This window comes from Phoca vitulina, unplaced genomic scaffold (assembly GCF_004348235.1).
Source record: "Phoca vitulina isolate PV1807 unplaced genomic scaffold, GSC_HSeal_1.0 scaffold78, whole genome shotgun sequence".
Classification (NCBI taxonomy): Eukaryota; Metazoa; Chordata; class Mammalia; order Carnivora; family Phocidae; genus Phoca; species Phoca vitulina.
The window spans coordinates 4,139,067-4,163,552 of NW_022589781.1; the positions used below are offsets into that span (position 1 = coordinate 4,139,067).

Below are 24,486 nucleotides of genomic sequence, written 5' to 3' on the forward strand. Positions count from 1 at the left end.
CCTCCCTCCCTCCCTCCCGCCCTCCCTCCCTTCCTTCCTTCCTTCCTTCCTTCCTTCCTTCCTTCCATTCTTCCTACCTTATTCCTAACTCCAAAGCTATTAAACTTTCTGTCACTAAATCTCTTATTCATGCACTAGGTATGAGTAACTTATAAATATGAGACCATTTGGCAACTGTCTACAATGTTATGGTAAATGGAAAAGGCTGTGTTAGCTCTGGAGACATAACCAAATGATTCCGACCTATTCTCTTTTGCATTCTACATCTCGCATTTTTTTAAGTAATGAGATTATCTAATGTAATAAGTGCACATCATTTGTGGTGGTCTTGGAAGGTATGTGTTGTGTGGGGGGAAGGTGCAGGCAGGTGTCCAGAGAGGCGGCTAAAAGGCATAAAGAGGGTGCTAATATCCTTTACTTGTGGACAAGGGACTTCTTTGCTTTTTTTGGGTCTCCTAGAGCTTGAGGTGAATGATTTCCCTTTCATACCCTTAACATCAATGATTCCAATGACAAGCCTGGTTTCAACTATGTAATCCCCTTTGCCTATCTTAGGTGGGAAGGCATAAAGTTACCTATTGCACTTGCAAGATACTGAATACATTGTATTCAGAAAGTCCTCATGAATGAATGAAAGTATTGGGAGTTACTTATAGAAATGTGGCATAAGTACGATAGCATCTTTCCTCTCTGCATTGTTCAGTTTTTTGCTGTGTTAAAGTCCCAGAGCTGTTCCTCTCCACGGTCCTGCTTCTGCACTTTCCAAGTTCAATTTGGTTGCACTTTTTATCAGTTTACACCCCATTCTACTCAGGCTGCCACTCACACTGCAAAAACCATTGCCCATAGCACAACTTTTATTACTGTCTATGAAAAGAAAACACAGATTGATATATCCTCAAACTCTGTGTAACCTATAGAACATGCAGATAGATAACTTATTCATGCAATATGACTTTTTAACTCAAAATACTAATATGAAAAATATGAATAATATGAAAAAATACGTAAAAAAGGACAGTGAAGCCAGTCCTAATTAGCATTGTCTGAAGACCAGCAGCATGTTACATCTTGATTAATTAATAGCTGTCCTCTTTCTTGATTGCCTTAGAGTAAAAAAAAAAAAAAATACTGCATTTTTGCATATGTGTGCCATGTCATTCACTCCTTTGTTTTCACGTTCCTGTCCCTGGTGTCCGTGGAGCACAGCAAAACTGATTTGTTCAGGTCTTCGCTCGGTCATTAACTTACTGTCCCACCTTCCCCAGTTCCCTGAAGTTCTGTGAACGTCAGTCTCTTCATTCATAAATGAGGTAGTCAGAACTGCACTCTTCTTCATCTGTATGCTGGGGAAACCAGTTGTCTCTCCAACCGTAAAATTCTATGGATTTGATGAAATATTATTTGAAATAAGACCAATTCATGGTGATGGATGTGGACATTTAAGGTTGCAGGACTGAGCAGGACAAGCATCTTGTGAAGAAATGATTTTGCCTGATAAGGAGCTTTTTGGCCTGGACAGAAAGAATGAAAGAAGGAGGAGATAATATAATGACCCTGCAAAAATAATGAGGATCTATTCCCTTTATCAACAGTGGAGATACTTTTGGGATCATGTTTCCAGTAGAGGGTGGGCCACAGGGGAAGTAATTCCTTTGTAGCCTGTGGGTTTCTCAAAAGAGAACAGAGATTGCCATCTTGATAACTAAAGATTTCGGGGACTGAGAATAAAAAGTGGCTCAGCTGGGGGGGCACAGCAGAGGGTTTGGGCCCCTCGTAGACTTTAGAGTGGCCCAAGAGTCTCTGCAAAACCGGGAGATTTACTAGAGGATGGGTGTACTCAAAACTGCCATGCACCTGCTTGGAAGCAGGAATAAAGCCGCAGTGCTGTGTTCTTCATTGTGTTTCCTGATGTGCTTTGCAGTAAAACATGTTTGTCTCATATGTTAAATATTCCCCGAAGTGCTAGAGGTAAAACCATGTCCCCTCAGAGAATTTCATAGCATCCTTGTCTTTGCTTCAAGTCCCCTGAAGGAGACCTGTGATAAAGATCTGAGCACAAGTAGTTTGTTCAGGTGGTTCTAGGAAGTTTTAGCCTTGAGTGTGAAATAGAGAGGGAAAGGAAGAAAGTCAATACCCAGGGTTTACTGATGATTGGGGCAGGTGATCGGGGCACCCCACTGTGATCCCTGGGCGATGGTTGGGAACATGTTTAGAGCTGTCCTAAGCAGCAGGAGAGCCAGGGTACATAGGCATTTTTCAGTTGTGCTGTGTTAGGTTGTTCAGAGGGTGAACTTCCTGGTGCTTCCCCTTGGCCCCACACACACAGTACGTGCTTCCAGCCAGAGGCAGCTGACAGAGTCCGGCACAAGACACACTAGTGCGAGGACACGAATGAGAACACGGTCCCCACTTGCGCTCCTCAGACCCATCTGTGTCTCACATTCTCTTCCTCACGTCTCATCTTTGCTTTAGCAAGATCATGGCCCATCAAGATTTGACATACATACTTACAAAACCTTTTTATTTTGAAATAATAATTGTAAGATCACATGCACTTTAAAGAAATAACACAGAGATCCCATATTTCACTCATTTTTCCCCAATTGCAGTTAGCTTAGAATATATCATTAATAATCATTTTTTTCCCTTTTATGCCACAGATTCCAGATTTACCTCAACCAGCATCAACACATATGATGATCTTGGTTGCTTGCTCAGCAAAGTAGTCAAGATATATCACGTTAAAGTATATGAACATCTGGGGTCTTTGCTCCTTCAGACCATGATTTCTATGTTGGCTACTGAAGGTCATCACCAAGGATGGATGTCCTAAGGGGTGCCCACGTCAATCTACTGAGCTCAAGATATACACGTCTTTGTCCTTGCTTGCCACAGTCCCATCTCCTGACCCGAAGGGTTCATTGTTTCCAGCAGTATAGTATTTTATCTCCTGGCCACCTACAGGTCTACACAAGAGAAACCTCAGATAACTAAGTGGTTGTCATAGCTTTATGTTTATCAAAACTCAAGTCTCTTCTAGGAGGAATGTCCCCACTCAGCCTTCCTCTAAGACAGAACTTGATGGCATAGACTCTAATGTTAGAGGGACAGGAAGTATAGATTATGCCCTGGGTCACTGAGAATGATCGTGAGATGAGCCACTCTTAACCACCATTTATTTCCGTTCCAGAGATACAGGACCATTGATGCACAGGACCCCAGCCCCACAGGTGTCTTTCCCAAGCTGGCCATCTCATCTAAGCTGTCTGTAAATGAAGCCCTTCCAACCTTCCAGTATTCTATTGGGAAAGAAGTTTCTGGGTGAAAAGTACATGCTAGAACCAGGCCATCCTATTGTCATGAGCAGTCCGGGTTCTCAGAAGCATCCACTCAAACGTCCCCTGCCAGATCTCGACATCTCAGTCCTCCTTAGCATGGGCGACTTACTGCAGCTCGAGTTCAGCCTCGGTATAACCGCTCACTCTAGCATTAAAGTCTTCGTCTTCATTTTTAACACGTTCTACTCTTTGGCTGTAGAAAGAGGAAGGGAAGTTCTTTCAAGCCTACCGAGGAGGCCTTCTGTCAGCAACAGCATGCCCTGAGTTAAAAGGCTGGCATCAGCCTGTTTTTTTGTTTTGTTTAAGAGCTCTGGCTTACAGTTACTGTTGGCTTAAAATATGATAGGCCTTAGAATACTGTGAAGGCAAATGCAGTTACTGCCAGACCTCATCCCAGTTCATTAGAGCCGAGTCTTAGAACTTCGTTGCTTCAGTAAATCATAGGTTAACACCATGCAGCTTACCATTGGCAATGGCGACCTTGTTAGCATTTTCTGAGAGATCTCATAACCCCATCTTAAAAATCTGACTTCTGAGGCCATGTGTAGTACCAGTGGTCTTTGTTTGGGTCTCACCAAAAAAGACCCTGATCCATAAATTTGAGTGTAAATTGTTTATTTTGGCAATGATGCAAGCAGCACTGTGATGAAGTGAGTTGTTTGGGTGGGGAAAGGAAGGAGTCAAGTACAGGTATGCCAATGACTGCTCCTTCCACGGGTGACTGATTCACGCACTTTCTGGAGACCCCCCCTGAGCTAGTGTATCTGAAGAACGAGGGACGGTGTCATTCTCGGTGGAGAACTGCTGTGTGACCAGTGTCATCATCTTGCCAATTTGCATATGTGCCCAGAAAACTTCCTTGGGCAAGGAGAGTTCTCATTCATCACACAAAGAACTGTAGTTTCTTGCAGTAAGAAATAATTTGATATGTATAGAAAAGTTATGAGTACAGGGGCGCCTGGGTGGTGCAGTTGGTTAAGCATCTGATCTTGCTTCTGGCTCGTGTCGTGATCTCAGTCATGAGACTGAGCCCTACGTTGGGCTCTGGGCTCAGTGGGAAGTCTGCTTGGGTTTCTCTCTCCCTCTTCCCCTCCCACTCATGCTCTCTCTCTCATAAATAAATCTAAAAAAAAGAGAGAAAAGTTAAGAGTACATGTGGACATGAGGTCCTTAGTATCTGTTATACCACTCTTTAACCAAATTAATGCAAACTTTCCTGGATGAAAAGTCATCTATTTTAAATATAACAAAGAGAAAGAAGTTATGCTTTATTTTACCCTTTATGCAGTCAAGTCTACTGACCATCACTATACTTACGAGGTGAGCTAAAATTTCTAGCATCACAAAAGAAAGCAATAATCTAGGATCACTGAGAACGTGTGGCTGACTAGAGATTTTCACCAAAATTTGCACCCATTCACCACACAATCCCAGGTGGGAGCCAGGTCAGACCATTTTCATTATGTGATATTAAATTGTGCAACTAATTATCAGTCTCTTGTCTGATGACCCCAAACACCATATATAACTAAGGAAAAAGTGATTATTTTCCATCTGGTTTCATAAATGGGAAATCTGAATTTCAGACATCTAGTCTCAGCTAGTGACTAATAATACAAGGAAAACTCAGAGCTCTGTGCAATTACCCACTGAAGGCACAGATTTACCCAGGTTTAAATGACCTCAGACACTATCAAATGTATGTGTTCACTATAAGCTCTCAGAATATTAAAGTATACAGAATATTCTTAGTCAAACAGTTTTGTTGTACATGGTTTCTAATTATGGAAGCAAGACATCACCATTATCATCAGTCACCTCCACCGCCACCGCCACCAGCACGACCATCACCACCAGCACTGTTTCAGAAGAGCACGTATGTGCCGGTGAGAATGGTGAAGACGTCCCATCTTTGCACTCAGGCTTTGGGCTCTTCCTGCCTGGATTTCTTGTGTCTATATTTCACATTTTCAAATGTGGCTGCATTTCTGTTGACTCCAGCTCTGCTGGAAAAATAAACATGTTTGTAGTTTGGACCAGTGATTTGTCTCACTAAGTTCCTTGTGTTTCTGGATTTGCTGAAGTACGTTTAAATAACAGCAGTAAGAGTATTCACTCTCAGCACATTCAGTGCTTACTAAGTGTAATGCTCTGTTCTCATCATGTGGGATACAGTGGTGAAACCAAAGTTCCTGACTTCAGTGACTTATAATTTAGTGGAGGAGACCGAGCAAACAGTCGGGAAATATGGATTATAACATCCTATCATACTCTGAAGAAAAAACATAAAGCAAAAGTTAAAGGGGTATAATGAAAACTTATATTCGATAGGTGGCCCGCCCTGACAGGGTGACATTTGAGCAAAGACAGGAACAAAATGTGGCAGAAATTTAAATCAGTGACTGAGGGAAGCAGGGTCCTGGCAGGAGGACATAGTAGAGCAGAGGCCCTGAGACAGGACAGTGTGCCATGTCTTTATGGGAGAGTTTGACATCTGGGATGCTTAGAGCAGAGAGGGAGGACAGAAGTGAAGAATGTTTGAAGAGAAGCTCAGGGCCAGATAACAGGGGGCTTTGTAGCTCATGGTGAAGAGTTATATGTATTTTAAGTTAGGAAGCTGGTAAGAATTACGAGCAAGGGAGTTGTATGGTCTGTCTCATACCTTAAAAGAGCACATGGCTACTATTTGGAGAAAAATGTAGATAAAATGTAGGAAGGCAAAAGGTGATGGTGCTTGGATTGTGTAGTACCATTGGAGATGGTGATAAATTGCCAGATTATGGACGGATTTTGAGATTATGCCTGGCGGCATGCGTTTGTCCTGGGTTCCTGACATGTACGTGGTCATATTAATGTTGTCTAGTCAACTGAGGGCCTGCTCTGGCCCTGCTTTATCCGATAGAATTTATCTAGCCAGGGTCTCGATATTCCTTAAATACTTCTAATGACACCATGTGGCATATCCAAAGGGATAAATATGATGAGATACAAGAGCTGTCTTGAAACCACATGGAGACTTTCTCAAAATTGGGAATGCTGTGCCGGGAGACGAGAGGATGGAGTCGCTCTACCCGGGTCAACCTCAGACTGCCTGCCACGCCTGCCCTTGTGCGTTTGCTAGCGATTCCCCTGTCCTGCTTGCTGGCAGTGGAGTTTGATGGTCTGTGATCAAGTGTATCGGCTTTACCTTGATGTTCCAGCCTTGACAGGGAGAGGGATGCAACCACACAGGCATGGAGGGAGGGCTGTGTCAGGGAGGAGCCTGCTGCACCTCCAGATGGAGGTTAGCCTCCCCATCTGTACCTCCCAGCGTGGATGCCACTGCTCTCACCAACGCATCACGCGCCACAGGAAACCTCTCCCTGATTCTGAGTTTTCCTGTGTTCGGGATCAGAGAATCCTGGAATTTAAGTGCTGGGGAGTGCCTTAGAGATGATTTTATCTGATAGAGAAGAAAACTAAGGTGTAAATGTCAAGGATAATTCGCTGTTGCCACAGAGTCGAACAGAGGCAGAGCTGGGACCAGCTTATACCTTCAGTGGCTTTTCCTTTAAGAGTCTGGCTGATTACGTGAGATTTAATCCCACAGGAGTTGTAAGAGGAGCATTCCATCTTTAATGCCAGGACATGTAATTATTCACGTGAGTGTGTTATTTTTAGCTTTGACAAAAACAGTTCCATTCATCTATTTTGGACACTTATCAGAAAATTAGTCCCAGGGGCGCCTGGGTGGCTCAGTTGGTTAAGCGACTGCCTTCGGCTCAGGTCATGATCCTGGAGTCCCTGGATCAAGTCCCGCATCGGGCTCCCTGCTCGGCGGGGAGCCTGCTTCTCCCTCTGACCCCCCCCCCTTCTCATGTGCTCTCTCTCATTCTCTCTCAAATAAATAAATAAAATCTTTAAAAAAAAAAAAAAGAAAATTAGTCCCAGATGTTTCCTTTTGTCTCATTTTATTATAAGAATAGTTTAAAATAAGTCATGATGGAGTCCAGACCAAGATGGCGACATAGGAGGCTCCTGAGCTTCTGTCCTCCCACAGATGCACCAAATACATAGCTCCACATGGAACATTTCCCTCTGAAATCCTGAAACTAGCTGAGCGGCATAAGAGCACCGAAACATATACAGTAAATACTATAGATCTCAAGGGAGAAATGAACAGCAAGACATTAAGCATAGGGGATTTCAATGCTCCACACTCAAAATGGATAGATTATCAAGATAAAACCAGTAAAGACAAAATGAGGCTTAGTTAGACCAGTTGGACCTAACAGACACATAGAGAACTTCCCATCCAACAGCAGTGGAACACACATTCTTCTCAGGCACATGTGGAACATTCTTCAGGGTAGATCATGTGTTAGACCAAAAAACAAGTCTTAATAATGTTTAAAAAACTGAAATTATGTTAATTATCTTTTCTAACCACAATGGTTTGAAACTGAAAATCAATTACAAGAGAAAAACTAAAAAATTCCCACACATATGGAGATTAATCAACATGCTAGTGAACAACCAGTGGGTGAAAGATGAAATCAAAAGGGAAATCAAAAAATATCTTGAGACAGAGGAAAATGGAAACAAAATGCCAAAACATGGATGCAGCAAAAGCAGTTCCCAGAATTTTATAGTGTTGAATGCTTACATTAAGAAAATGTATTCCAAATAAGCGTATATTTACATTTCAAGGAACTAGAAAAAGAAGGACAAATTAAGGAAGGAAATAACTCAGATCATGGGATTCAATATGAAATAGAGACTAGGAAGATAATAGAAAAGATCAATGAAACTAAGAAAATTGACAAATCTTATGACAAAAAAAGGGAATGCTCAAATCAGAAATGAAAGAAGACATTATAGCTGATACCTAGAAATACTACGGATCATAAGAGACGGACTGCTATGAACAATTATGCCATCAAATCCAATTACCTAAAAAGAATGGGCAAGTACCTAGAAACCTACAACCTATCAAGACTGAATCATGAAGAAATAGGAAACTTGAATGGATCAATAAAGAATAAGAAGATTGAGGTGTAATCATAAATTGGATATAGAAGGAATGCACCTCAACATAAGGCAGGTTTCCTCCGGTATCCAAAAGTAGAGCATTCCTGGGAGACCTTTCATAAGCTGAAGTGATTGTAAAGCAAAGAAGCAATTATTATTTCATAAAAGCAAAAACCCTCTTTGAATTTCTTTTGGTTAGCAAAAATAGATACTAATGTATGTCTTTCTTAAAGCAAAATGGCATCAAGGGAACCTTTGGATGGCAGGGGAAACCTGTATAGGCCGTGTACGACAAGCCCACAGCTAAAATCTTACTCAACAGTGAAAAGCGGGAAGCTTTTCCTCTAAGATCAGGAACAAAAAACAAGGATGCCCACTCCCACTATTTTTATTCAGCATAGTACTAGAAATGCTAGCCAGAGCAATTAAGCAAGAAGAGCAATAAAAGGCATCCAAATAAGAAAGGAAGAAGTAAACTTGCCTCTCTCTGCGGATGACATGATCTTGTACAGAAAAGCCACAGAGACCACCCAAAATCTTAGAACTAACCCATTCAGTAAAGTTGTAGGATACAAAATCAATATACAAAAATCATTTGCACTTTTATACAGTAACAATGAACTATCAAAATTTTTTAAAGTCCCATTTACAGTAGCATCAAAAATAATAAAATACTTAAGAATAGGTTTAGCCAAGGAGTGAGAAGATCTGTACACTGAAAACTATAAAAAAATCAATGAAAGAAAGATACTTGGTATATCTAGATTGGAGTAAATGGAAGAATAAATATTGCAAGATTATTATGACTCTCTAGTTTCCCTGAAGTCTCAGGCTCACATTTCTGTTTGCCTTTGCATGGTTTTAAGAAAATGAAAAGGGGCGCCTGGGTGGCTCGGTTGGTTGAGCGTCCGACTCTTGATTTCAGCTCAGGTCATGATCTCAGGGTTCTGAGATCGAGCCCCGTGTTGGGCTCCATGCTTAGTGGGGATTCTGCTTGAGATTCTTTTCCCCTCCCTCTCTTTCTGCCCCTCTCCCTGTTTGCAAGCTCTTTCTGTCTCCCTGTCTCTAAAATAAATAAATAAATCTTAAAAAAAATGAAGAATGTGGAAGTGCAAATTGACTTTTCTTTTTTCCTTTGTATTTATTTATATTTATATTTTTTGTCATGATAAGTGCACTCTTTAATCCCCATCACCTATTTCACCCATCCCCCTCACCCACCTTCCCTCTGGTAACAAGTTTGTCCTCTATAAGAGTCGGTTTCTTGGTTTCTCTCTCTTGCTTGCTTGCTTGCTCATCTGTTTTGTTTCTTAAATTCCACATGAGTGAAATCATATGATAATTGTCTTTCTCTGACTGAATTATTTCACTTAGCATAATACCCTCTAGCTCCATCCATGTCATTGCAAATGGCAAGATTTCATTCCTTCTTATGGCTGAATAATATTCCATTGTATATATATACACCACATCTTTATCCATTCATCTGTCGATGGACATCTGGGCTCTTTCCAGAGTTTGGCTATTGCGGACATTGCTGCTGTCAACATTGGGGTGCATATATCCCTTTGAATTAAGTGTTTTTATATTTTGGGGGTAAATACCTAGTAATGTAATTCCTGGATTGTAGAGTAGTTCTATTTGACTTTTTTGAGTATCCTCCACACTGTTTTCCACAGTGGCTTCACCAGTTTGCATTCCCACCAATAGTGCATGGGGGCTCCTTTTTTTCCACATCCTTGCCAACACTTGTTATTTCTTGTCTTTTTTTTTTTTTTTAAGATTTTATTTATTTATTTGTGAGAGAGAGAATGAGACAGAGAACGTGAGAGGGAGGAGGGTCAGAGGGAGAAGCAGACTCCCCGCTGAGCAGGGAGCCCGATGCGGGACTCGATCCCAGGACTCCGGGATCATGACCTGAGCCGAAGGCAATCGCTTAACCGACTGAGCCACCCAGGCGCCCTATTTCATGTCTTTTTGATACAGACATTCTAACAGGTATGAAGTGATATCTCATTATAGTTTTGATTTGCATTTCCCTGATGGGAGTGATGTTGAGTATCTTTTCTTCACAACTTTAAGAAGAAAAGCACTAACTTTAGCTAAGTTTGCCCTTTTGTATCTCATAAATATGGACAGTCTAGGAGCTGGATGCTAAGTAGTGATGAAGCGTATAAAGCACACCGAGGTGCTTTTAGAAACTCAGAGATAAATGGACCTACAGTACAATATGCCATTTCTAGCGGCTCGACAAGCTGCCGTCCTGCTGAGGAGGATCTGGCGTGTTACCATAAGCAGAGGCCAGGTGTGGAGGAATGTGAAGTCTCCCTGCCAAGCCGCAGGCCAGCGAGGGCCGCACAGATGGGAGCCCCACCCCTGAGTGTGACTGTTGGCACATTTGATGCACATTGTCTCCATTTTACATTTGACTCTGCTCATTTGTGTGGTATCTCAGGATACACTTACTTGCCAATCACACACACAATAGCAAATACTTTTCCCAGTAGCAATTTATAAAAATAATTCAGATGAGAGACTACTTTCAGAATTGTTAATGAAGTCAGATAAGAGAATGTCAGCTTTTCTTTTCCCCAAACTCACATTCTTTTTACAGTGCCAGAAAGCTTTTCCCAAAATGTCTCGTGCCTAAATAAATACCGCAAAATGGAGCTAACTGTATAAAACAAACTCTAAGGATTAGCATAATGTGGTGTTGGTTCTTAGAGTCCATTGTTTTCTGATATTTTCTACATGATCTATAACTTCATGAAATGAACCCCAGTCAACATGTATTGAGCCAAAATAGCATTGCAGAAATGTGATTCTTTTTGTTTTGTTTTTCATGTTTTTTCAGCTTTATTTCCTTTCTCATATCACTTCCTAATTCTAGGACCTCATAAACTAACTCCTTATGTGGTAGTTCCATGTTAAGAATTTCTTACCTCCTTTCCCAGTTTTCTGCTGCTTACACTTCAGTGCAGATGTTGAAACAGACCGATAAGTAAAACATAGCAGCAAAAGTGCTGTGAATAAAAATACAGCAGAGGGGGAGGAGGATTGCCGGGGGAGAAAGGGGGATTATCATGGGATGGGCTATTGGTTAAAGACCTGTTAAATCAGGGCTCTGAACGTTGTGTTTCTGGAGGAGCTGGGAAGATGGAGTTACCTCACACAGATGTGGAGGGACGGTGTGGAGTGAAGATGTGGGCCACCAGCCAGGAGCTCAGCTTTTGAGATGTCTGTTTGAACTCCAAGGGGTGGACTGCCTTTGTGAGTGTGCAGATTGGGGGTGAGGTCCACAGTGGAAATCAAATCTTGAATGCTTCTGCAGTAGATCTCATTTGTAGCTGTCAGGGTGGATGTGTTTAGCAAGCATAGGAAGAAGAGAGCAAAAACCCAGGAGGACGCCAACATTTGACTACGGGAGAGATGAGAACTCAGTGCAGAGGATCTGATGGGCGGCCAGTGAAGGACACGGGGGAGATGGGTGTTGATGGAGGGAGGGTCTCTTCCGAAGGCTTCTGTTCGTCCAGTGGGGCAGTAGCATCAACCTTTTACACAGTGACTTATGTATCTTATATTTTACAAAAAAAGAAAAAAAAAAATATTGTCCTGGGGGATTGACATTATCAGCTGAGAATAAGAATTCAAAGGATGTGCTGGAGATTTGAGAAGAGACAATGGTCTGTAGATGTTGTCAAGGCAGTAAGAATTGTTGAATCATGGAAATGTGGTAAGATTGCCTGCTCCAGGTTCATGGTGATGGATTCAGCATTACTCCCCTTGGCCATGTTCTGCCGTACACGTGCAGACACAGAGTAGGCTAAGGATTGAATTTAACCAGAAGTTTTGACCAAGAAGACACTATGATTAAAAAAAAGTATACCCTTAAGGATTGGTGTGACCATGTGATTTGCTGTAGCTGAAGAGTTAAGAGTTGTTTTCTGACTTCCGGGCTGAAGCATTTATAAGCAAATTCACAGAATTCTCCGTGCTTTTTCCTTGATGCTGCGGAAGCTGGCGTGTCATGTTGAAAAGGACTTGGTCCACATGGGAGTGGCCTCGAATGCTGAGCAACTGCATGGGGAAACTTCCCTGGAGAATGCAGATTGATGGAGAATTTTATGAGAAAAGGAATGAACCTTTTGTTTCCAGCCACTGAGCTTTTGGCGATCTTGTTGTCACTGTAATCCAGTGTGTCCTACCTAATAACAAGTCTTGCCTGTGGGAGCAAATGGCTGAGGTCAGATGGAGGACGAGATCAGAAGGACCGAGATGTAGAAGCAGCATCTGTGTGAAGATTTAAATCACCAAGAATCATGAGGGAAGAAGTGCTGGAGGAAGTGAGGTTGAGTCAGGAGATAGTGTGATCAAAGAGCGGGGAAGGAGAGGAGCTGAAGGCTCAGGGATGGCTGTGGAAAGTGGGGGTAATGAGGATGCGTGACCCCAGAGCATGGAGGATGGGGGAACTGAGGAAGCCTCTGGAGGGAGCTGTAAAAGCAAATGGAGGTAATCACTAGACACTAATATTAACTCTAAAGGATGTGGCCGTTAAAGAATTGGGTGACTTTTCAAAGGGAATGCATCTGAAGCACATAACCTTTATCAGGATTTCAAGGTCCATACCAAATGGAAACTTTAAAAATGGGTCATTCTCTTGGATTTTTAGACCTCGGAAGCAACATCAGAATATCCTCCCAAAGTAAGCAGTTTCCCATGTTGGAGTCTCCAAACAATAAAAGACTATTTGGACTGAAATTATAATGGGCTCACACAATTTACAAACCTTGACCTCCACTAATGTTGCTTGAAGGTTGTTGTTGTTTTTTTTTTTTTTAGATTAATTCACAGTTGTGCTATTTGTCTTTTTTATAAGTATGTCAGTTTCTTATGTTATTTGGAAAGAAAAACACAATCTCTATACCTTCTACTCAATTTTACTGTGAAGTTAAAAGGGCTAAAAAATCTCCTTTAAAAATACAGTCTGCCTGATTCCATTTACATGAATTTTTATTCATTACATTTTTTTTTATTTCAAAAACTTGGAGTCATATATTTAACAGTGTGAATCTTTTGTCACTATTATGTAATGATCAGTAGTGCTTCTTTTTTTTTTTTTTTTCCTTAAGATTTTATTTATTTGAGGATGCCTGGCTTGCTCAGTCGGTGATCAGCTCATGGTCGGCTCAGGTCATGATCCCAGGGTCCTGGGATCGAGCCCTGCATCGGGCTCCCTGCTCAGCGGGGAGTCTGCTTCTCCCTCTGCCCCTCCCCCTGCTTGTGCTCTCTCTCTGTCAAATAAAATCTTTAAAAAAAAAAAATTTTTTTTTTAAAGATTTTATTTATTTGAGAGAAAGAGTAAACAAGAATGAGCCTGAGACGCTTAACTGACTGAGCCACCCAGGCACCCCTCAACAGAACTTTTTAAAAAAAATCCCTAAAAAAATGCTGTCCTTTTGCTTTGAATATAGGTAAGAAACTGCTGAAAGTTACCTTTGTAAAAAAAATATATATATATACATTTGACTTCATCAATGACCATGACGTGTGACTGAAATAACTGAAAAAATTCATCATAGATTCTCATTAAAACACAGTTGAAGTTATTTGAGGTATTAAAGTTTTTACAAATAGACTATGATAACAATTCCATTTTTATTTTTAAGAAATGTGTATTATTTTCTATAGTCCCACAACTATTTCTTTTGCCTTTGCCATTAATATTAGCCTAAGTGGAGGCATACTAGCTGAAGCTTGATCTTCATTCTTTGAGAAATACCTAAAAAGGACGTAATTATACAATACTACTTTATATAAAACATCCAGAACTTATCTATTTCCTTCATGATGTGAATTTTTAAATCTATACAGATTGCTTTTATGCTTTCCTTTAGAATTCAGTTTCTCAATCACTGTTTACTACAATCATGTTTTCCTAGAATAATCTTGGTTACAACTGTAGCTGTGCCGTCCCAGGGAAACGGGAGCGGTGGGCCCCTCACCCCAGAACACCAAGCCTCGATCCATTCTTTATAGTGTGCCCTGCAACGGGCGCCCATGTTTTTGAACTAAGTGGTTACATTTGCCCCGTCAGAATGAGAGTACAACATTTTGTAATGATTCCACTACCAAATATTTGTCAGGTTTTGCCTGGTCCTCCCTCCGTAATGATAAAAAGACAGGGAAAGAAACAACAAATGTTGGAGAGGTTGTGGAGAAAGGGGAACCCTCTTACACTGTTGGTGGGAATGCAAGTTGGTACAGCCACTTTGGAAAACAGTGTGGAGGTTCCTCAAAAAGTTAAAAATAGAGCTACCCTATGACCCAGCAATTGCACTCCTGGGTATTTACCCCAAAGACACAGATGTAGTGAAAAGAAGGGCCATATGCACCCCAATGTTCATAGCAGCAATGTCCACAATAGCCAAACTGTGGAAAGAGCCGAGATGCCCTTCAACAGAGGAATGGATAAAGAAGATGTGGTCCATATATACAATGGAATATTACTCAGCCATCAGAAAAGATGAATACCCAACTTTTACCTCAACATGGATGGGACTGGAGGAGATTATGCTAAGTCAAATAAGTCAAGCAGAGAAAGTCAATTATCATATGGTTTCACTTATTTGTGGAACATAAGGAATAGCATGGAGGACATTATGAGAAGGAAGGGAAAAATAAAGGGGGGGAATCAGAGGGAGAGATGAACCATGAGAGACTATGGACTCTGAGAAACAAACAGGGTTTTAGAGGGGAGGGGGGAGGGGGGATTGGTTAGCCCGGTGATGGGTATTAAGGAGGGCACATACTGCATGGAGCACTGGGTGTTATACGAAAACAATGGATCGTGGATTACCACATCAAAAACCAATGATGTATTGTATGGTGACTAACATAACAATAAAATTAAAAAAAAAAAAAAGGAAGCTTATTTGTTATAAGTAATTTGAGTGTTTTCTCTGTGCCATGCCCTATTCTTAATGTTTTATATGTCACCCTCACAATTTTTTGAGATGGTTCATTACCCATTTTTACTGAAACTGGGAGAGTGTAAGTAGTACGCTCTGCTTTTCCTCCCAGTTAGGATGTGGTGCAGCTGGGACTGAAATAACCACTCAGTACTTTTGCTAAAAGTACTTCTCTGTGTATTTAGAGAAGAAGAGGCATCTTCTCTAAATACAGATGCCTGGGCCCCAGTCCAGATCTGATGAATCAGACTCCAGTGGGCGAGGGTGAGTTAGGGACCGGAATCTGAATTTTCACAAAGTCCCCCAAGGAATTCTTCTTTTTTTTTTTTTTTTTTTTTTTTTTTTTTTGATTTTTTTATTTTTTTGAGAGAGAGAGTACATGAGAGGGGGGAGGGTTAGAGGGAGAAGCAGGCTCCTCGCTGAGCAGGGAGCCCGACGCGGGACTCGATCCAGGGACTCCAGGATCATGACCTGAGCCGAAGGCAGTCGCTTAACCAACTGAGCCACCCAGGCGCCCCCAAGGAATTCTTCTACACTTGAAATTTGAGTGATTACCTAACTCTTTGCCTTAATTCCCCCGACGGTGGGTGGTCTGGTCCCACGTTCTGTCTCCGTCCTGCCTCACTTCCAGGAGCTGTTCTCACCTGACGTAAGAGAAATGGAAAGCTCTGACATTAAAAGGATGTGTGTCCCATGCTGTGTGTCTTCTGCAAATGGACTTTAGCACAGCCCCCCCTTGCCTCAGGAGTTCCAGCAATGGGGCTGCTGTAAGATCCTTACAGGCTCAGCTCTTTGGGTTAGAGTGGAGCTCTTCTGTGTTCCCTCAGAAAGTTCTGATGATAGTGTTATTTTTGCTGGATTCAGACTTCTCACCCCCTTACTTCAAGAGAACCCGGTTTTCCAGGCACCTCCCATGACCCGGACCCCGATGATCTGTGTCCTTTGGTGTGTCAGGTGTCGTCTGTTAAAACAGATCACAGCACAACTCTCATATATTAAGGGGGCAGATACCAACAACACAAAACTTCAGTCTTAGTCCAACAGGAGAGCCAGAGAAACAATGTTATTTTCTGGATCCAGGATCAGGATACTATGAAGAGTTTTAACTAATGCATTTATTAAATGTGTAAGCAGAACTTCTCTGATGCAACTTCACAGGAGACAAAACTGTACTCTCTGACTACCTGCTTTAACTACAGTACTTTGCTTGGAAAATTCCATAATTGTATCTATGTATATTACATCTTTTTCCTAAAATCACCATGGCGATCCCATTAAAAAGACTTCTGTCAGGAAAACAAGTACTTTTTCCCTCTGGATTTGGTTTAAAATATATATATGTATATATATATATACATATATATATATATATATATATATATAATCTAAACTGAGATCATTTAAAAGTGAAATTTAAAGGGGACATTTTTAAACTTTACAAAATGAACAATTTTCACTGTTTACATTTTCTGTTTCTCAATCACCAATACTATTTGTATGACTTTGGTCAAGATTTTTTACAATTTTATTTAAATGCGATTAACTACACATCTTTAGAATGTACAATTGGATTAGTTTCCACATACATGTTCATGAATGAAACAATGGTGACAGTCAAGATGCTGAACCTATCACCATGAGACCCTCTGTCGCACTCCTTCGGAACCCCTCCCCCGCAAGCTCCTGACCCTGACCCTAGGCAACCACTGATGTGCTTTCTGTCACCGTGAGCTTGTTTGCATTTTCCAGGATTTTATATAATCAGAATCATGTAATATACAGTCTTTTTTGTTTGTTTGGTTTCTTTTATTTAGCTTAGTCAGTTTGAGATATACCATGTGGTTGTGTGCATCCTTTGTTCATTTTATTTTATTTTTAATTTATTGTATAGACATACCACAGTTCTTTTATTCAATCACTTGTTAATGGGCCTTTGGATTGTTCCTAGTTTTAGCTATTTTTTTTTTTTCCTAATTCTAGCTATCATGAATAAAGTTGCTGTGACCTTTCCTGTGCAGTTCTTTGTATGAAATTGTGCTTTTATTTCTCAAGGGTGAATCCCTATAACTGTCCAGGGTGAATTCTATGGAAGTGTCAGGAACTTTGAAGAAACTGACAGACTGCTTTTCAGAGTGTTTCTAGCATTTTATAATCCCAGCATAAGAGAATTCTACTTGTTCCTTGTCCTCAACCCTTGGTACAGTCAGTTTTATTAATTTTAGACATTTTTATAGGGGCTAGTGCTATTCCTATAGGTAATGTCATTGAGGTTTTATTTTTTAATGAGTTTGCAGCTAATAATGTTGAGCTTCTTTTCATGTGTATAATTACTATTATATATCTTATTTGCTAAAGTGCCAGCTCAAATCATTTGCCTATTTATGAGAAATTAGTTGTTTGTCTTCTTCATTTTGTGAGTCTTTGTATATTGCAGATATAAGTTCTTTATTAAATATATAATCTGAAAATAACTTGCCTGTGGTTCTATTTTTCATCCTCTTGTCTTTAGAAGAGCAGAAATTCTTGACTTTGGTGCATTGTAATTGATCAGTTGTTTCTTTTTATGGTCCATGCGTTTGGTGCTGTGAGTGAGAAATCTTTGCCTGACTCAAATATTTCCTCTAGTCCAGCTGGTGGAAAGAGGTGCTATAATTCTCAGCCCTGTGTGGCTCTGTTGTTATGCCCGGTGCTCTTTCCAGGTGGTCCTTTCTCTGGAGGCCGGTGGTCTCTTCACACACACAGTTCAGTACTCGTCTAAAGTCACGAGATGGACTCATAGCCCCAAAGCTCATGTTCCTCTCTGCGTGCTTCTTCCTCTCCAGTCCTCTGCCCCATGCGCCCTACGTGTAGCCTCCCTGGACTTCTAGCTCCATCTCCTCATTTCAGGAGGACTTCTGGGCTGGGGGTTCCTTGGTGCTGAGCCTCAGCCCAGAATCTCTTGAGGCAGCGAGCTGAGGCAATCATGAGGATCACTTCATTATTTTTCCCCTCCTCAGGGAAGTCTGTCCTGCATCGGCAGTTGTACATGGTGTGGTAACAGTTGTTTCATGTCTTTGTCTAGTTGTTCATCTGTTCTGGGTGAAAGGGTGACTTCTATCCCTGTTAGTCTGCCTCGGCCAGATATGGAGGACCCAGTGGTGTTAACCTGATGTTCATTGCCTTGGCTCTCCTCTCCTCATCTGCTTGTGCTTTATAGTCGTTTTGCATTCCCAATGTTACTCCTGTGATGCATGTTTCTTCATCAGCATCATTAATATTGAGTCCAGAGTTGTTAATGGAATTGATCCAATGTATTACTAAATCTCCATAAATCGGCTAAGTAATTTATTTCTAATGATCACTCAGGATGAATTAATTGCATACTTTTTTGGGGAGACAGCTCTATCTGTGGGTTCTTGTATTTCTGCATGTCATGTGAGCAGAGGAACTACTTTTCTTCCTGATTATCTTTTCAAAGATGTTTGTGTAGAGACTCTCCTTGGAAGACAGAGATGATGTCATCTGAAGCAAAGGGCATGTTTGCTTACAGTCTTGGAAGATAGAGATAACATCTCTCCCCAAAGCAAAGGGCAGGCATGCTTACTGCCCATTATAAAACATTTAGGTTATCCAACTTCAGGTTTTCTCTCTTGTAATGAAAGCTACTCTGTACTCACCTGTAATCTGACCCTTTCTGTGTAGCCCTTTGGGAATTAGGACCCAAGGAACCAGCACAAGAAAATGTTAGTATTCTGACTACTGCTATTTCGGAGAGTAATAAAATCCTTTGTCTCTGACCAAGGAGTCTTATGTGTTCTGACAATGTTCATGACATTTAAATTCTTATTTAAAAGTAGGGCAAAATCTCAGACTTTTTACAGTTTTGATGTATTTTTGCAAATAATTTGCAAGCATAGGTTGAATAGAATTATTAGTTGGAATAAGTTTCTTCTCTAGGTTTTAAATCATTATTAATGTGGGACAGCTACTTTAAAAGGTTGTTTTAGACCACATTGGTGTACTATAACGTATTATGCTAACTTCTCTTAAAAATGAGTAAATGGAATGAAGGAAACATTTTGGCACACTAAACTGAATTGATTGTCAAATTTAACATCAATGCATAGAAAGAGATTCACTTAACCATTAAGTAAGTCTTGAGGAATTGTTTTACTGCTTGCCTCACCATTCTGTCCAGGACATATCAAAGCATAGGGAGTGTCAGGAGGAAAGAGCCTCTTGGATGAAGAGAAATGAATTTTGCTTTTCTTCTTTGGTTCTTTCCAGTAGTCCCTTTTTCTGAGCAAGTGGAAAGTGTGAACTCTAACAAGATGTTTAGATATTCATGCCTGAGAGGTTGTAACTACTTTGATTAAGCAACCTGACTCCCAAGTAATTCACATTTATTTTGAGTGGTTTGTAACATATCAAGCAAAATGAAGTCAATATGAAACACAGACACCCATCAATATGAAAGACAAACAAAAGTAACTTACCCAAGAAAGTTTTGTGTTTCTTTGGGCACAATGTTTAACCTTTGTGTGATTCTGCATCCTCATCTATAAAAGGCAAAGTAATGGCATTTACTTCAAAGGATTGTTGTAGGAATTAAATGAGTTTGTATATGCAAAACAGAACATAACCTTGCACTTAGAGATATTATTCTATAATTCATCACTGACTCAAGTTGTAAAGGAATCAATATATTACCCAAGTTTTACACAATAAAATAAATAAATGAAGGAAGAAAGGTGTATTATTTTCCTGTGGCAGCAGTAGCTAAGTATTACAAATTGGGTGACTTAGAACAATAGAAATTTATTGTCTCACAATTTGGGAGGCTAGAATATGAAATCAAGGTGTTGGTAGGGCCATACTCCCCCCAAAACTCACAGGGTTGCATCTTCTACCCTCTGGCATTCCCTTACCTTCATTGGTCTAGGCAACATAACCCCAGTCTCTGCATCTGCCTTCAGATGGTGTTCTCCCTGTGTCTCTTCATCATCGTCCCTCTATATGTGTCCAAGTCTATGTCTGAATTTTTCCTTTTCATAAGGACACCACCATATTGGATTAGGGCCCATTCTAATGACCTCATTTAACATTTGATTACCTCCATAAAGACCCTATTTCCAAATAAAGTCACATTCTGAGGTAGTGGGAGTTAGGGCTTCAACACCTCTCTTTTGCAAGGAAGAATTCAGTCCCTACCAAAGGGAATTATGCTACCTATGTAATTAAGTAATAAGGACATTTTATTTTAAAAATGTATCTAAAAACATAAGAATACATTCCAGAAAACTTACCATTACTTAAAATACTTAGGATAATCTTGACAGTGTACAGAGAATACTTTGTTTATTAAAGTGATACCACCCATGTGGCAACAATGTAAATGCAATTTACAATTCAATTCACTTGGCCACATTCCCTTGAAATTGTATGATTGGTGATCATGGGATGGGATCATAGATTAAAAGATATCACAGTTTTTGTATTAGGTCAATTTTTCTTAATAAACAATATTATGTTATATAAAATTAAAATAATTTGAATGAGATAAAATACAACTACACTGAGCAGGTAGATCACTCAGTAGATTTGTATAGAGCCAGCTTCATTGTAGGTGATTCTTGTTGAATTCAAAGACTGAAATCTATGTATCTTGACATTAAATCCCACTAAATACTGGGGTTTCTTATACTTAACTTGATCCTGATTAGTTGGTGATAGTTAAGAAAAATTGCTTAGGTCTTCACATCCCAATAATTTGGTACAATAAGGCTTCATTCACTCAGCTATGAAAATAAGACCTAAAGATATACATTAATCACTTTTATCACTTTTGGATTCAGATTTTATCATTATTTTGTACTTGCAATTATGGGCATTAGGTAAGCTAATTAGAGTGCTAAAACATATAGTCATAAAAATATGCCCTCAGGAGGGAGTAGAACTTCTCAGGCATTTCATTCTAGATTCTTCATTTTCAGTCTAGCATGAATTGGGGAAATACCAGACAGCAGATTATCAGTGCTCTTGATCAAGCATTCTGATAAAGAGAGACATAAGAAGGATTGAAGAATATACCCTTTGCCTCAAAATCTAGGCCTTTGTGGATCAAATGATAAAATAATTCAGATGTTTTACCATACCCAATCAGAGAACCACATATGGATGGGTATTGCTTCTTCCCTACATTTTCTCAGAACAAGACTTTTCTCAGAACTCCAGGGACTGAATACAGTCAGCTACAAAAGAACAGAATACATGAAGAATACATGAAGGTAAAATATTAGAATTTCATGAGTAGAATATTCTGAGCCTTTTATATAATTTAAATTTAAAAGAAGGTTGATTTGCATTGTAAGATCTAAGGTATCACTTACCCTTAAATTATTTTTAACAAATTCAGATTGGTCTAGAGTGGAGCAAAACCTCACTGTCCTAGAAACCATATTGTAAATCTCTTTTGTACCGTCAGAATTCTAGAGCAATCTCAAATGTACAAGGTGCATTGCTTTATTTAAATAAACCACAGTGTGAGATAGTCTGACAGTTCTACAAATATCTATGAATAAGAAGGATAAAGAAGCAAAACCAAGTGGAGTAAGGACCCAGAGAAAATCGCTGAAATGTGGAATTTGCCTTTTTATGGTAGCTAAAATCATCCAAGGCTTGAGGAAAAAAGGGACATGAGGGGCCTGAACATGGTTTAGGAATATTACAATATTCATTAATGTATAATGCTAAAGACGATTGTAATTATAGCTGTCGTATTCGAATAGTCTGTATGTGTCGGACATTGTGATAAATGTTTGGTGATAGATATTTAATTAAACAACCCATTGTGTTAATAGTCTTGTTTCCAGTGTAGAGATGATGGAAGTAAGACTTTTTTATGTCAAACAACATGCCATATCCAACAAGCTCCAGGTTAGTATTATGGTAGAAATTGTTCAGGCAGCCAACGGCCATCAAAGTCATCCGTGGCTCTTGGTGAGAAGTCCACATAGAGCATGAGACCGTAAGATGGTGGGGCATATGGGAGCCACTGTCCAGCTCCCCACAGAATCAGTCTGAAAAGAGATATGAAAAAGATAAGGATTCCAGCTAATTGCCATGAAGCTACAATGAGGAATTATCATGTCTTCCTGGGAGTTAGAGTGTTAGACGCAAAACCTGAGTCTGTTTAGCAGTAAAAACCCACCAGATGTGTTGTGAATGACTGTGCTTTATGCTTTGCATTCACGCTGCCTAATCTTGACAAGTGACTTACTCTAAGTCACACACATAGGGACCATCTCAACTAGGATTCAGACCCAGGCCGACCAAGCTTCCAAAACTATGGAATTTCCATTATATGTTAATAATTTACCTGTAGGGACCAGAGTAACAGGCATAAAGACAGCCATGGCCCCCAAATGTTCAGGCTCTTAGGAACTGGTTGAAAGTGACGTTAGCTGGCAAAATGACTTATCTGATAGAAGATCAGGGCTACTTTTTGTTTTGGAGGGTTAGAAAAACGTCATCTATTGAAGTAAACAATTTAAAGAAATGACCTGTTGGCCAATCAGCCAGTCAGCAAATAAGCAGATTAATTAATTAATTCTGATATTATCAGTTTCTCTTTTCTTTTTTTGACTTTTTATTTTTTCTTTTTCTTTTTCAGTTGAAGTATAATTTACAGTGTTACATGAGTTTTGAGGGTACAATGTAGTTATTCAACAATTCTGTACATTACTTGGAACTCATCATGGCAGGTGCGCTCCTGAATCCCTGTCTGTTATATCACCCATCCCCCACCCACCTCCCCTATGGCAACCACCAGTTTGTTTTCTGTATTTAAGAGTCCATTTTTGTTTGTCTCTTTTTTCCTTTGTTTGTTCATTTGTTTTTTTCCTCAAATTCCACGTATGAGTGAAATTATATGGTATTTGTCTTCCTCTAACTTATTTCACTTAGCATTATACCCTCCAGATCCACCCCCATCATTGCAAATGGCAAGATTCCATTCTTTTTTATGGCTGTGTAATATTCGTGTGTGTGTGTGTGTGTGTGTGTGTGTGTGTGTATACCACTTCTTTAAACCATTCATCTATGGATAGACACTTGGGCTTCTTCCATACCTTGGCTATTGTAAATAATGCTGCAATAAACTTAGGAGTGTTTATATCTTTTTGAATTAGTGTTTTCACATTATTTGGGCAAATACCAAGTAATGGAATGACTGGATCATATGGTAATTGCACTTTTAATTTTTTTTAGGAAACTTCATACTGTTTTCCAGAGTGGCTGCACCAGTTTGCATTCCCACAAACAGTGCACAAGGGTTCTCTCTTCCCCACATCCTCATCAACACTTGTATTATTTCTTGTGTTTTTGATTCTGGTCATTCTGACAGGTATAAGGTAATATCTCATTGTGGTTTTATTTTGTATTTCCCTGATGAGTGATATGAACATCTTTTCATGTGTTTATTGGACATCTGTATGTCTTCTTTGGAAAGCATTTATTCAGGTCCTTTGCCCATTTTTTAATTGGATTATTTGGGGTTTTTGGTGTCAAGTTGCAAGTTCTTTATATATTTTGGATATTAACCTCTTATCATATATATCATTTGTAAATACCTTCTCCCATTCAATAGGTTGCCTTTTCGTTTTGTTGATGGTTTCCTTTGCTGTGCAAAAACTTTCAATTTTGATATAGTCCCAGTAGTTTAATTTTGCCTTTTTCTTTTTTTTTTAGCCAGAGCAGTCCTGAGAAAGGAGAACGAAGCATCACACTTATTGATTTCAAACTATATTACAGAGCTATAGTAATAAAAGACAGTATGGTATTGGCATAAAAATACACACATAGACCAATGGAACAGAATAGAGATCCCAGAAATAAACCCATGCATATGTGGTCACCTAATTTATGACAAAGGAACCAGGAATATACAATGGGGAAAGGACAGTCTCTTCAATAAATGCTGTTGGGAAAGCTAAATAGCCACATGCAAAAGAATGAAACTGGGTCACTTTTTTACACCATCTAAAAAAATCAACTCAAAATGGATTAAAGAGTTATGTGTAGATCTGAAACTATAAAACTCCTGGAATAAAACATAGGGAAAAAGCTCTGTGATATCCATCTTGGTAATGATTTTTTTTTTTTTTTTTTTTTTTTTGGATTTGACACCA

General features: G+C 39.8%; 1 protein-coding gene across 1 annotated transcript in view; it reads left to right on the plus strand.

Moving 5' to 3' along the window:
• ZWINT (ZW10 interacting kinetochore protein) overlaps window positions 1-24,109 on the plus strand; it is a 54,791-nt gene extending 30,682 nt beyond the window's left edge. The window contains exon 9 of the mRNA XM_032393970.1: window positions 24,047-24,109. The gene's annotated coding sequence lies outside the window, so the exon portion shown is untranslated. The remainder of the gene's footprint in view (window positions 1-24,046) is intronic.
• Window positions 24,110-24,486: the final 377 nt, after the last annotated feature.